Here is an 11,657-nt window from a genome sequence, read left to right on the forward strand (position 1 = left end):
TTTATATAGAAACACATTTTCATGACAACTTCACAAGCTTCTTTAAGCTGAATATAGTTTAACCACTTCAATACAGGGCATTTTCACCCCCTTCCTGCCCCGACCAATTTTCAGCTTTCAGCACTGTAACATTTTGAATGACAACGCGGTCATGCAACACTGTACCCATATGAAATTTTTATATTTTTTTCCCACAAATAGAGATTTCTTTTGGTGGTATTTGATCACCTCTGCGGTCTTTATTTTTTGCGCTATAAACAAAAAAAGACCGACAATTTTGAAAAAAACACAATATTTTTTACTTTTTGCTATAATAAATATCCCAATTTTTAAAAAATAAAAACAATTTTTTTTTTGTCAGTTTAGGCCGATATGTATTCTACATATTTTTGGTAAAAAAAAATCGCAATAAGCGTATATTGATTTGTTTGCGCAAAAGTTATAGCGCCTACAGAATAGGGGATAGATTTATGGCATTTTTATTTTTTATTCTTTTCCTAGTAATGGCGGTGATCTGCGATTTTTGTCAGGACTGTGATATTGCGGTGGACACATCGGACACTTCTGACACTATTTTGGGACCATTGACAATTATACAGCGATCTGTGCTATAAATATGCACGGATTACTGTGTAAATGTCACTGGCAGGGAAGGGGTTAACACTAGGGGGCGATCAAGGGGTTAAATGTGTTACCTAGGGAGTGATTCTAACTGTGGGGGGAGGGGACTGACTGGGGGAGGTGACCGATCAGTGTCCCTACATACAAGGGACACACGATCTGTCTCCTCTTCCCTGACAGGACGTGGATCTGTGTGTTTACACACACAGATCCATGTGCCTGCTCTGTGACAAATAATCACGGGTGCCCGGCTGACATCGTGGCCGCCGGGCACGCGCATCGGCTCCCGAGTGAAGCGCGTGCCCCCTAGATGGCCAGGAAGCCAAGGACGGCCGCCCAGGATGAGAGAGCCACCTTGCGGCCGTCATATTACTATATGCAGGATGGGAAGTGGGTAAATAAAAATAAGCAAGTATGGAACTGACTCCTGTCCAGTATTCTTATACTTGTCATCCAGACTGCTGCCAGACTCATCCACTTAACCAACAGCTTCTGATCACCCAATGAAAAAAATTTAAGATACTAACAACAACATACCAAGCCATCCACATCTCTACCCCCGGCTACATCACCAACCTTGTCAGCAGGTTCATGTGAAGACATGGGGAATTGTATGGTCTGGCCTCTAGAGCAGCGGTTGACAACCTGTCTATCGCAGGCAGGTGAGGGGTAAATAGGCGATCATGCTTTGCAGACCCCACGACTGCTCCTCCCTCAGAGGGCGCAGAGAAGGAACTACCTCGAGAGAGAGAGAGGAGGGATGATCACGATCAGCACTCCAGGAGAGCAAGGTGTAGTGTGTAGGCAGTGCTTCCTTTCTCTGCATGTGAGCGAAGTTTCTGATCTCTGCTCTGTTACTGACTGACCTCATTCTCTGCCCTACTAACTGTCACCATCCACTGCCTTGCTAACTGTCACCATCCACTGCCCTGGTGACTGACACCATCCACTGCCCTAACTGACACCATCCACTGCCCTAACTGACACCATCCACTGCCCTACTAACTGACACCATCCACTGCCCTACTAACTGTCATCATCCACTGTCCTACTAAGTGTCCACATACCCTGTTCTACTAACTGTCACCATCCATTGCCTTGCTAACTGTCACCATCCACTGCCTTGCTAATTGTCCCCATCCACTGTCCTGGTGACTGACACCATGCACTGCCCTAAATAGGCCTCTTGCACACGATACTCCTGTTTGAGCATCTATTTTTTCAGTCGTTTTTTTGGAGATGTATTTGCGTGTATTTTCGCACATTTACATGCATATGCGTTCGCGTAAATTCGTATGCATGCGCGCAAACTTATTCTCACGTTCGCAAAATTCTAATGGTCAATTGCGTATTTGCGCATAAATTACTGACCAAAAATGCAGATTTTTCTATTTATTTTTTTTTACTGTAGAATGCACAGCTCTTGTTTACGTGCATGTGTGCATAGGCACTTTACAATTAATGGGCTGTATTTTAGCTCAGTAAAAAAATAAGCTGTACTGAGTTTTTTCAAGCTACAAGAAGCCTGACACCATCCACTGCCCTACTAACTGACGCCATCCACTGCTCTACTAAGTGTCCGCATACTCTGTCCTACTAGCTGTCACCATCTTCTGCCCTACTAACTGTAGGGCCCCCTTGACCCCCGGCATCAGGAAGGGCTGACATTTCACCTCAGGGTGCTGGTTCTTAGGCATGGTGGGGGTGGACATTTGCAGAAAAGATGGACACCAGTCGCTTTTAGAATGCAAAATTGAGTTTATTGCTCACAACAGAAGAAAAATGTGGGAGAGAGGGTTAGGGCACAGGACAATATGAAAAAAAGGATCAGGAGATCCTAAAAAACAGACAACACAGGTAGACAGCAATACAGAACAAGGACCTTAGGCTTGCACCCAATGTTCTGTACCTATGTAGCCAGAGCTGTCGCCTATAGCAACAAAACTCACAGTACTATGTAGAGTTTTCTTGGATTAGTTGCTCTGGATGTTTTCCCAGCCTCTTCACAGTCCCAGACTCATGAAGAGTCACCTCCGGTACTTCATTTCAGAACTCCATCCTTCTCCGCATGTCCCCAGGCAACAAGAGGTCCTTGCTCTCTGGCAGATCCTCTCCCATGCCCCCAGGAAGTGACCAGGCACTCTCCAGCAGAGCCCCCGAACACATGGCTAGGCCTCAGGCTTCAGGCCTATCCAGCAGCAACTGTTCCTCACACACCCACCCCAGACTGGAGTCTGGGTGGGAGGACCTAGATCACCTAACTTCCTCAAAATATGTACCCTCTCCCAGCATCCTCAGCAGCCACAGAAACTCCTACTAATTGGTTGAGACAGGTATGCATATTCATAATCCAAATTCACTGTAGCTTGTCATACTAATGCCAAAGGTAACAGTGCCACCTACTGACAAAAGGGAGGAACCACAGCTAAACCAGGCTTAGGAGAAAACTCACATGATCAAAAGGACTATAAATAAGGCAGGCTAGTTACAACCCAGCAAAGCTAAATTTACTAGCAGCCCTGTTTAGGACAAGGGTTCTACATAACTGACTCTGTCCACTGCCCTACTGACACTGTCCACTGCTCTACTGACCACTGTACACTGTTCTACTGACCCCATCCTCTGCCATACTGCCCCCTATAATTTGCCCTACAAACTTCCGACTCCTGTACTCTGCCCTACCTATTACTGACCTCTATACACTGCCCTACATGCAAACCTGAATCTAGTCAAGCAAGTCAGCCTGATTTTCTGCCTTCATAATAGACTCCTCCATCAGTCTTGTGGGGGTGACCAATTACTTTCCAAATATGAAACATTGTGAATGAAAGAATTGTGAATGAAAGTGAATGAGTTGCTCGCTGAAGTAAACTTTTAATGTAGGGTAAGTTTATATTTTTACAGTGACATTCGTTTTATTATAATTTTAATTTCTTTTTTTTTTTTTTTTTTAAAGGGGGAAGAACCCCGGTGATCTTTGATCTCTTTTATGTTATTCGGGTAAATCTCCACCTTGGAAAGGTTGTGTATTATTAAATAGAACTCGCGCTAGATGGAATAGTGAATAACAAATAGATGATAAATCGCAGCAGCTATTACAAAGGTGCTAGAACCTTAAATAAAGAATACATAAATTAACAGCGCTAGCAGAATATAAAACATCAACATGATAATGTGCTTGTAAATTACTGACCGTGACAATATTGACTAAGTTCTATACATATATAATGAATAAAGTGCTAAGAGCTCCAAATGCAAATTCTAGTGCTTCGTGGTTCAGGATAGGATTTTTCAAGTGCCACACTCCCCTCTTGTGACCCCACTCACCAGAGTTAATGGACCCTCAGCTTTGCAGTCTAGGGGCCAATAGGGCTGTGATCTAAAAGATCTGATGTGTAAAAACTGGACTCTCAGAGAAGCTTCCATGCAAATATTCATGTGGATGGACCGAAGTAGATCATTCTTTCAGAATCCATGAACCAGACCGAGACAGAAGTACAGTAAAATCACACTTGTTTATTAATAAAAATAAAAAGGTAAATAGAGTAAGCGTAGTCAAAGCATAGCCAGAGTCCATTAACCGGATCGGGTAGTCAGCCAAGCCAGAGTTCAGTAACCAGATCGGGTAATCAGCCAAGCCAGAGTTCAGTAACCAGATCGGGTAATCAGCCAGGCCAGAGTTGGCAAAACCCAGGAAACGCTGCAGAGGACGTAACCCCACGGGTCGAGGACACTGTAGGACTGCCGAAAGTTTCTCTGGGTCCATCGAAAAACCAGCAGTGGAAATGACATAGCCCAGGAATTTAACCTGTTCCCAATGGAACTCACACTTCTCCAGTTTATAATAGAGATTGTTCTCTCTTAATTTCTGAAGCACAGGACAGACATCTGTGTGGTGGCTCTCCAGGGACTTGGAAAATATGAGGATATCATCGAGATAAACCACCACACATAACTGCAACAAATCTCGGAGGACATCGTTAATAAATTCCTGGAAAACTGCCGGGGCGTTAAAAAGGCCAAAAGGCATTACGAGATACTCATAATGGCCTGTTCTGGTATTAAACGCAGTTTTCCACTCGTCGCCCTCCTTAATCCTCACAAGATTGTAGGCCCCTCTCAGATCAAGCTTAGTGAAAACCGTTGCTCCCTTGAGGTGGTCAAATAACTCTGTAATCAATGGGATCGGGTAGGCATTCTTAATAGTAAAACGATTGAGACCCCTATAATCAGTACAAGGTCTCAGTTCACTGCTCCTCTTCTTCACAAAGAAGAGACCAGCACCAGCAGGAGACCAGGAGACGAGGATTTGCGGATGAAAGCCAGAGAAAGTGCGTCTGCAACATACTCCTCCATGGCTTTATCCTCCAAGACCGACAAAGGGTAAACCCGGCCACGAGGGGGAGTGGCACCAGGTTGAAGGTCAATTGCTCAATCATACGGCCGGTGTGGAGGCAAACTACTGGCTTGACCCTTGTCAAAGACATTGCTAAAATCACGGTACTCCTCTGGCAGGGAGGAGAGTGAAGAGGTACACAGGACCTTGGCTACCTTCCGGAAGCATGTTTCACTGCATTGTGGTGACCAGGATCGAACCTCAGCACGGAGCCAATCAAAAGAGGGGTTGTGCCTCTGTAACCAAGGATAACCAATAACCAGCGGAAATTTAGGAGAGGAAATCACTTGGAATTGGATTATCTCATGGTGAAGAGCCTCTACGGCCATGGACAACGGAACCGTCTCATGAGTCACATGGGCAGGCTGTAGAGGTCTCCCGTCAAGAGCCTCAATGGCAAGTGGAGTGTCACACAGCTGCAGTGGAATTGAGTGCTTTGATACAAAGGCAGCATCAATGAACAGGCCTCAGCCCCAGAGTCGATTAGAGCCTGTATCTCGATAGACGACTAGCCCAAGAAAGGGTGACCGAAAACAGGGGCTTATCCTTCTGGATAACTGGGACGACACAACACCACCTAAGGTCTGTCCATGACAGGCCCTCAAGGTTCGGGTGTTCCCAGGACGAGTAGGACAAGACTTCAAAAAGTGACCTGCCTGACCACAATAAAGGCAAAATCTCTCCCTCCTACTAAAGGCTCTCTCATCCGCAGAGAGACGCGTGAAGCCCAAGTGCATGGGTTCATCTTCACTGACCGACTCAGTACCAGGAGGCATGGGAGGTGAGGGAGGCACGGGTGGGACTGCAAAGCTCGGAGGCGAAGGTACAGGAGGCTTCCGCAAGTGCTCCTTAAAAGAAAGTCTTTCTCTGAGTCTGGAGTCAATGAGGATGGCAAACGAGATCAAGCTCTCCAGCTCAGTGGGTATATCTCTGGCTGCTATCTCATCCTTGATGGAATCCGAGAGACCACGAGGTCCTCATTGTTCCAAGCAACCTCTGCTGCCAGAGTACGGAACTCAATGGCGTAGTCGGCAACAGTTCTTGTCCTCTGTTTGATGGACATGAGGCTCTTGGCAGCAGAAGCGGAACATGCAGGAACGTCAACTACCCTTTTAAAGGAGGCCACAAACTCAGGGTAACTCAAGACAACAGGTTTTTGCATCTCCCATAGAGGGTTAACCCAGGCCAAGGCTCTCTCAGAAAGCAAAGATATCACAAATCCTACTTTGCTTCTGTCCGTGAGAAACGCCTGGGGCAGCATCTCAAAGTATATCTCAACTTGGTTGAGAAACCCTCTGCATTGAACTGGATTTCCCCCAAATTGCTGGGGAAGCGGGGCGGAACCAGACATACCTTTTATAGAGGAAATACTCACAGAGACTGGAGCAGCTGCTGGGACAGCCTGCAACTCAGGTTTTACCGGAGTAGCCACAGTGGGGGGATTCTAGGTGCGACTCAGGAGCGTTTGTAACGACATGGCAAACTGATCCATGCGGTGATCTTGCTCATCCGATCTGGAAAAAATATTACCAACAAGTGGATTTACTGTATCTTCTGAATTCATGGCCTTTGCCTACTGTCAGAAACCATGAACCAGACCAAAACAGAAGTACAATAAAACCACACTTGTTTATTAATAAAAATAAAAAGGTAAATAGAGTAAGCGTAGTCAAAGCATAGCCAGAGTCCAGTAACCGGATCGGGTTGTCAGCCAAGCCAGAGTTCAGTAACCAGATCGGGTAATCAGCCAAGCCAGAGTTCAGTAAACAGATCGGGTAATCAGCCAGGCCAGAAGTCAGGGATCCAAGTAGAGGAACAGCAAGCAGGATAAGGAACCAGAAGGGATGTCAGCAAAGCCAGTCTTTAAACAGGAACGCAGGAGATGGTTTCTTGTGATGTGACCAAGGCGAAGGTAGGAATGAAGTGAGCTCTTTAAGTAGGCGGGACTGAGGAGCATATCCACAAAGGCTGGTTAACTGTGGAGAGAGATGAGAGCTGGCTATTAGCCGACAGCTGAGCGGCCAGCTCAGAGAAGGAAGGGCTGAGCCAGCCCTGACACATTCACAATGGGAAACAGAGATAAAAAAGCCGATAGTGAAGTACTGCTAATACTAAATCAAATGCGCAATCAAACAAACGCCACTCACAACGACGGCTCTGTAAAACAGGCGTCAGTAAGTTCCAGGTTCGCCACTGTACGGTGTACATTGCACAAATAGCGGAAGTTGCGTCACTGGTTAGTGAAACCGGAAATATGTCGACGTGTTTTACCCCTCCTCCAGGGCGTCATCAAGGACATCATTTCCGGTTTCGGATGGTGTAATTTATATACAAAGGGCAGTCACCTCGTCTCCAATTAGCCAATAGTAGAAAACAAAGACCATCTGGTGCAATCAAACACCAACTGCCGTTTGATAAAATCACTTCCTGTTATTGCCAAGTGATAACAAAAAACTTTATTGCCAAATACAAATACTTTAAAAACAACGTACATAAATTCGTTATTTTAAAATTTATGAAGAGGAAAAACAAAATGATATGATTCATTAATTCTATATGAGTTCATTGTTTACATAAAAAAAGATAAAATAAAAATGTAAATAAAATAAACATTAGTAATAATAAAAATAAAATTAAATAAAATTAAATTAAAAATAAAAATAAAAATTGAAATGAAACGAAAATAAATATAAATATATTTATGTATGCAATGAACACAATTACCAATTAGACAAAAAACAGTTAAAATCCAATTCATTATTTAAGCCAAAGGGACTCATAGTACCCAGCCTATCTATCCATTGGGTCTCATTTTGTGAGATAGCTTTCTTGAGATTGGAACCTCTCCAATGAGCCTCCACTTTATCTATTCCACAAAACGTCAGACCCCTGGGATCACTGTTGTGAAACAATCTAAAATGATTGGACAAGCTGTGGTGCTTAAAACCTGCAACAACTAGAGAAAAAGAAGAATATAGGAGGGGTGAAACGCATTGACGTATTTCCGGTTTTAACCAGTGACGCAACTTCCGCTATTCGTGGAATGCACGCCGTACAGTGGCAAACCCGGAACTTACTGATGCCTCTTTTACAGAGCCATCTCGTGAGTGGCGTTTGTTTGATTGCGTATTTGATTTAGTATTAGCAGTACTCCACTATCGGATTTTTTACCTCTGTTTCCCATTATGAATGATCTACTTCGGTCCATCCACATGAATATCTGCATTGAAGCTTCTCTGAGAGTCCAGTTTTTACACATCAGATCTTTTAGATCATAGCCCTATTGACCCCCAGACTGCAAAGCTGAGGGTCCATTAACTCTGGTGAGTGGGGTCACAAGAGGGGAGTGTGGCACTTGAAAAATCCTATCCTGAACCATGAAGCACTAGAATTTGCATTTGGAGCACTTAGCACTTTATTCATTATATATGTATAGAACTTGTCAATATTGTCAAGGTCAATAATTTACAAGCACATTATCTAGTTGATGTTTTATATTCTGCTAGCACTGTTAATTTATGTATTCACCTTTGAAAGGTTATTTATTATTATTATACAAGTATACTATTTGCACAGTTGAATAGCATTTAAGGCCTCATGCACACTGGACGTTATAATAACGTTTTAAAAACGCCAGTAGCTTTGCAGTGAGTTTTTCAACGTTTTTCAATATTTTTGCAATAGCGTTTTTTTTTAGCGTTTTTTAGAGTTGGTGTTTTTAAGAGTTTTTTTTTTTTCCAATGGATCAAAAACGTTATAAAACGTTAGTGAGACACGTTTTTGAGCGTTTATTGGCGTTTATCTGTGTTTTTGGCATTTTTTGACATTAAATCGTTTTTACAGCTGAAAACAACTGGAAAAACTCTTCTCAGAACCCACTAGTTTTGGGGTTTTTTTACAGCCAAAAAACGCCCAGCCAAAAACAGTTGATAACAGCTTATGTATGCATGGACACATAAAATAACATGCTGGAAAGTTTATTGACTGTAGAAAAAAACATCTGAAGCCAAAAACAGCTGCTGTAAAAACGTCTAAAAACATCCAGTGTGCATGAGGCCTAAAAGGTGAGTGCAACATTGTTATTGTATTTATATACAGAGGCATAATTCTACTGCAAAGCACAGCATTGCGGCCATGGCATGTGTACACCCCCAGCTGCTGCCTTTGCAGCTAAAGGAGGAGCGGTTAAAGGGGGGCTAAAATCACAGCTCCCCCCCCCCTTTCTTTTCTAAAACTGTCGAGTGAATTTTGGAATAGAAATGCTGGTTTACTGAATGTCTCCTAATGGTACATCTTATTTACAAATCTGCAATGTTCCATGCTTCACACTTCTTTTGCATTTATTATTTATTATTTCAACCCAATTAAGGGGCTGCAGTCTAAAGTTTCCCCACAATCCTTGTCATGTGTCTGCTTTGTTATTTAAGTATGGAATGGGTGCCACACTGCTCACTGGATGGGTGTTTTAATAGCACCACAGACTACCAAGTGCCCGATGTTTTCAGTCAGGTCCTATTACTGATCTTTTTTTTTCATGTACAAATATATTTATGAACTATCCATAGTATCAAGATGTTTAAAACAACACACGCTGATGACATTTATACAAAATTGATCTGGTTTATGATGATCATACACACTTTTCAGATTTTATTATCCAATTGTTGTGCAATTCAATCAAAACAATTGAATTGGCAAACAATCAAATAGGCATAACTTCCTTGAAACTAAGGGCTCGTACACGCGGTACGAAAATCAGAAGGGAAAAGTCTGAAGACGAGCTGTCTGAGGATTTTTGGAAAATTAGTACAGTGTATTCAACAGACAATTTGACTTTTACATCAGACAAAAACTGGATGTGCAGACTATAAAATTTTTGTCTGATGTGAACTCAATGTCTGATTTTCAGATGGTCAGTACAGAAATCCGTCGCGCAAAAGTCGAAAGCACAAACACGCATGCTCGGAATCAAGGAACAACTGAGAAGAGTTTGGTCTTGTAAACTACTGTTCGTAATCAAGAATTAACATTCGTGATGCGGCAATTGATGAAATGTCAAAATTCTCATCTTCTTTAATGGGATAATATTAAAGCTGCGATGCATGTAGTATTGCCAAACGTATTTTAAAAGGCATTTGTTTTGTACGATCTAAAAATCGCGAATTTGCGCTCACCAAACTTCTACTAACATGAAATTAGCAGAAGGGGCCCAAAGGGTGGCGCTTGAGAAATGAACTTCCTCTTTATACTCTCATAGTACGTCACTACGTTCGTGTATGTCAAACAATTTTATCGTTAGTATGCTAGACAAAGTCTGGCATACACCCTTTTGACAAAAATCAGATGCTCAGTCGTCCAACAATCAGGCCGTGTGTACGAAGCTTAAGGGCTTATGCGCACAGACACCTAGCAGCTCCTGTGTGCGGAGTAGTAAAATCTCTGATGCTTTCTGAAGCCTGGGAAGCTGCACATGCAGTGTACAGCTACCAATACAAATGAATGACTGTATTTGTCTATAGTAGGGTAAATGCAGAAGATTTTGGCATTAGCAGTTACCCACACTTGTGCATGCAGTTCTTTTCCCAGAATGTGAAAATGGCGCATTTGGGGAGAAACACCATAAATACATGTGGGTATAAACGCTGATGTTGAGTGTTTTACCCAAGGATGGCTGCTTACAGCCATTTATTTATAATGGTGACTGTATGTGCCATGTGCAGCTCCCTGGGAGTCAAAAAGTAAAAAAGCACTGGGGATTTTATGCCTTGACTGCTAAAAGTCTGTGTGCATAAAGCGTAAAATGTGTCCCTCAACTTGTTAGTTTGCACCTTCATCATGCAGCAACAAAAACTTCAGGAATACTACTTATATGCAACACTCCTTAAAGTAAACAGTGAAGAACTTTCACTTATGAATATATACAGTATGTAAACTGGCTGTAGTTAGTTATTACAGTGTTGGGGTTGGATAGCTATTACATATGCAGTATTAGCTTATGTCTGTAAGCAGGTTGAAATACTGTAGCCAGTTAGGTGTTGTCCTGGCTGGGAGGGTAAGAGTTATTGCCTTTCCCGATTCTTTGTTTTTTTTGTGGGTTCTTCTCTTGGTCTGGCCCACTAATCCTCTGATAGAAATATGGGAAAGTGGTCCAGTACAAAGGGTTCCCTTCGAGAGAAGCCAGCCAGGGTCAGTTCGAGCTGGGTTACCTCTAACAGCATGTTCCCAAAAAGGCCTAGTGGAGAGCTAAGACCGATGCTCATAAGAGAGTGAGACAGAGAATGACACCCGTGGGGAGCAGAAGGATGTTGCTCACTACTAGATGTAAAGTCATCAGAACTTGGGGATCGCTCCGAAGACACCAGTCCTGAAAGAATGCCTCTGATAGACTCTGTAATACACGAACACTACCTGGTATGCCGAGGCAGCACACAGCCTAATGCCGCGTACACACGGTCAGAATTTCCGAAAACAAATGTTTGATGTGAGCTTGTTGTTGGAAAATCCGACCGTGTGTATGCTCCATCGGGCATTTGCTGTTGGAATTTCTGACAACAAATGTTTGAGAGCCGGCTCTTAAATTTTCCGACAACAAAACTTGTTGTCGGAAATTCTGAGCGTGTGTACACAATTCCGATGCATA

Source organism: Aquarana catesbeiana, linkage group LG03, assembly GCF_042186555.1.
Source record: "Aquarana catesbeiana isolate 2022-GZ linkage group LG03, ASM4218655v1, whole genome shotgun sequence".
Lineage (NCBI taxonomy): Eukaryota > Metazoa > Chordata > Amphibia > Anura > Ranidae > Aquarana > Aquarana catesbeiana.